Genomic DNA, 4,429 nt, shown 5'->3' on the forward strand with positions numbered 1-4,429 from the left:
GACAGGTTCCTGTTGTGCTTTTTCTATCAATTCTGCAACCTGCATAATCTGCATATGAATAACCAGTTAGATCAAAGCCAGAATCTCTAGGATACCAAATGCCAAGGTTTGGTGTTCCTTTGAGATATCTGAAGATTCTCTTAATAGCTATCAAATGAGACTCTCTAGGATCAGCCTGAAATCTAGAACACATACATGTAGCAAACATTATATCTGGCCTACTAGCTGTTAAGTACAGAAGTGAGCCAACCATGCCTCTATAACTTGAAATATCCACAGACTTTTCAGTAGTGTTTAGTTCAAGCTTAGTTGCAGTGGCCATGGGAGTTTTTGCAGATGTGCAATCCATTAGATCAAACTTCTTTACAAGATCAAAAATATATTTAGTTTGACTAATGAATATTCCATCACTAACTTGCTTAACTTGTAAACCAAGAAAGTAAGTTAGTTCACCCATCATACTCATTTCATACTTGCTTTGCATCAGTTTGGAAAACTTTTTACAAAGTTTCTCATCTGTAGAGCCAAAAATAATATCATCTACATAAATTTGAACAAGTATGCTAGAGCCATTCACATTTCTGAAAAATAAAGTTTTATCTACAGTACCTCTTGTGAAGTGATTTTCCAAAAGGAACTTTGATAAAGTGTCATACCAGGCTCTAGGTGCTTGCTTCAGTCTATAAAGTGCTTTCAGTAGATAATAGACATACTCTGGGAAATTTGGATCTTCAAAGCCAGGAGGTTGACTTACATACACTTCTTCCTCCAAATCTCCATTCAGAAAGGCACTTTTGACATCCATTTGATAGACCTTGAAATTGGCATGGGCTGCATAGGCTAAGAAGATTCTGATGGCTTCAAGTCTTGCAATAGGAGCAAATGTTTCATCAAAATCTATTCCTTCTTGCTGACAATAGCCTTTAGCAACCAATCTTGCTTTGTTCCTTACTACTATGCCATTTTCATCCATCTTGTTTCTGAATACCCATTTGGTGTCTATTGGATTCTTTCCTGTAGGCTTGGGTACCAGCTTCCATACTTTATTCCTTACAAATTGGTTTAGCTCCTCCTGCATAGCTAAAATCCAATCAGGATCTAACAAGGCTTCTTCTACCTTCTTTGGTTCTTCCTTAGACAGGAAGCTGCTGTATAGACATTCTTCTTGAGTTGCTCTCCTGGTTTGACCTCTGGAAGAAACATCACCAATAATCAGTTCAAAGGGGTGATCTTTTGTCCATTTTCTTGGTTGAGGTAGATTAGCCCTAGATGAAGAGACCTCAATGTTGTCTTGATGTGTGATTGAGTTTTGATTGCTAGAAACTCCCCCTGAGTTTGTGGATCTTTGATTTGAGATTGGGGTGCTTTCTATGGGTGATCTGCCTTGACTTCCTGCTCCTTTTGATAACCCGACGGATGGTGAATTTTAAGTACCGATGGATGAGGCAGGTTGTCTTCCGACGGATAATACAGATTGCCTTCCGATGAATGAAGCATTATGTAACTCGATGGATGTTGAGTTTTGTGCTTCATTTGTAGTAGATTTGTCTGCATTATCCTTATACACTGTTTCTTGATCACTCTCATCATCACTTTCATCACTGACCATCTCAACATCGTCGAATTTGAGGCTCTCATGGTAATTTCCATCTTTTAGTCCTTCAATCTTTTTATCATCAAACACAACATGTATAGATTCAACAACAATGTTGGTTCTTAGATTGTAGACTCTATATGCTTTACCAACAGCATATCCAACAAAAATTCCTTCATCTGCTTTAGCATCAAACTTCCCATTTTGATCAGTTTGATTTCTCAGAATATAGCATTTACAGCCAAAGACATGAAGAAAGTTCATAGTTGGCTTCTTGTTCTTGAACAATTGATAAGGTGTCATGCATCTTGCTTGATTAATCAGAGAGATGTTCTGAGTGTATCATGCAGTGTTTACAGCTTCAGCCCAGAAGTATGTTGGTAGTTTTGATTCTTCAAGCATTGTCCTTGCAGCTTCAATAAGAGATCTATTCTTTCTTTCCACTACTCCATTCTGTTGTGGAGTCCTTGCTGCTGAAAACTCATGCAAGATTCCATTTTCCTCACAAAATGCTCTCATGACATAGTTCTTGAACTCAATTCCATTATCACTCCTGATTCTTCTAACTTTGAAATTAGGATGATTGTTAACTTGCCTTATGTGATTGATGATGATTTCACTAGCTTCATCCTTGGACTTTAGAAAATAGGTCCAAGAGAACTTTGAGAAATCATCTACAATTACTAGGCAAAATTTTTTCTTTGAGATTGACAATATATTGACTGGTCCAAACAAATCCATGTGAAGCAGTTGTAGAGGCTCTTCAATTGCTGAATCAAGTTTCTTCCTGAATGATGCTTTAATCTGCTTCCCTTTTTGGCAGGCATCACACACTCCATCCTTTGTAAACTCCACCATAGGAATGCCTCTAACTAGCTCTTTCTTTACCAGCTCATTCATGGTCTTGAAGTTCAAATGGGACAGCTTCTTGTGCCATAGCCAACTTTCATCTTGACTTGCTTTACTGAGAAGACAAGTTACAGATTCTGCTTTAGTTGAGTTGAAGTCAGCTAGATACACATTTCCTCTTCTCACACCAGTGAGAACCACTTTGTTGTTTTGATTATTAATCACAACACAGGTTTCTTTGTTGAAGGTTACTGAGTTGCCTTTATCACAAAGCTGGCTGATACTCAACAGATTGTGTTTGAGACCATCCACTAAGGCAACCTCTTCAATGATGACATTGTCCTTTGAAATCAAGCCATATCCCATAGTATAACCTTTGCTGTCATCTCCAAAAGTGATACTTGGGCCAGCTCTTTCTTCAAACTCTGTGAGCAGGGTAGAATCACCAGTCATGTGTCTTGAACAACCACTATCCAAGTACCAAAGATTCCTTCTATTTCCTTGCACACATCAAAATCAAATCAAGTTGATTTTAGTACCCAAGTTTCCTTGGGTCCTGCCTTGTTAGCTTTCTTCTTCTGTTTCTTAGGTCTTAACTCATTTGACTTAGGAATTTCATATTCTTCCTTAGTCATTTGGGTTGGGCCTTTGAAACCACTAGATGCAACAGAATTATCATGCATGTTATGGCTAACAGAAAATGGCATGCTTGGTGCAAACATGTTATTCCAGTAAGGCATGCTAAATGGTATTTGAGGCATTTTGTATGCAGCATAATATGGATTAGGTGCAAATGGCATATTAGCAAACTGTGCATTCATGTTCTGTGTAGGCATAGCATTAACAGGCATGGGAGGCATGGCATTCATGTTAGCGAATTGAGGCTGAACAGACATGGGAGTAGGCATGGCAGATTTGCAATTAACAGACAAATGATTTACACTACCACATTTGATACAGATTTTTCTAGGAGCATATTTGTTAGGTGTGTAGTTATTATGTTTGTTAATCCCTACTTTACCATTCCTATTGTTTTTCCTTTTAGTCTCTGTTTTTACCTCTATCTTCTCAAGTCTGTCACTTAACTGTTTGACAGTCATGTGACCAACATTAGCCTTCTTCCCTTTCTTGGCTTGACTTGACTCTCCTGAAACAAAGTTCTTGGAAACAGACCCATACTTTTCATTTAGCTTGGTTAATTTGGCTTTGCTAATGGGTTTGCTCACAGCCGACGGATGAGGATTTTTGTCATTCAACGGATAACACTTTTTGTTATCCGACGGATAGTTCTCATCATCCGTCGAGTCTACATCTGTCAGCAATCCATCTACCAAAATAGGTTCTAGTTTCTCCTTATTCTTTTTCCAGGCTTCATCACAAAAAGACTCAATTCCTTGAACCTTGGTGATTTGAGCATGAACATCTCTGGATGTTTTCCATGCTTTAATCACCTCCTGTTCACGATCGAGCTGCTTCTTTAAAATTTCTTCCTTTTTCAAGGACTTAGTTAATTCCTCCTTGGCAATTCTACACTCAATTTTTAGTTTCTCAAACTTAACAAACTGAGACTCAAGCACATTATTCCTCTCACTCAAAAACAAGTTGTTTTCTTTGATTTTAGTATTTTCTTTAGTGAGGGACTTAAGTGTAACACGCAAATGATACAATTCTGTAGACATGTCATTTATTGCATCATTACGCTCAGCTTTAGATAAATGTGCAAGGTTTGTAGTGATTACCTGATTGCTTGAGGAACTTGTCTCTGTTTCATCAGACTTGGCCATAAGGGCTAGATTGACATAGCTGACATCCTCATCTTCATCCAAACCCTCAGTTGCCCAGTCATTCTCTTGTGTAATAAAAGCCCTTTCCTTCTGTTTGAGTAGATCAAAGTATTTTTGCTTATAATCCACAGACTCAAATCTTTTCTTACTGGAATCTGACTTTCTACACTCATTTGCAAAATGCCCTGCCAAGCCACATTTG

Source organism: Apium graveolens, chromosome 9 (genome assembly GCF_009905375.1).
Source record: "Apium graveolens cultivar Ventura chromosome 9, ASM990537v1, whole genome shotgun sequence".
Lineage (NCBI taxonomy): Eukaryota > Viridiplantae > Streptophyta > Magnoliopsida > Apiales > Apiaceae > Apium > Apium graveolens.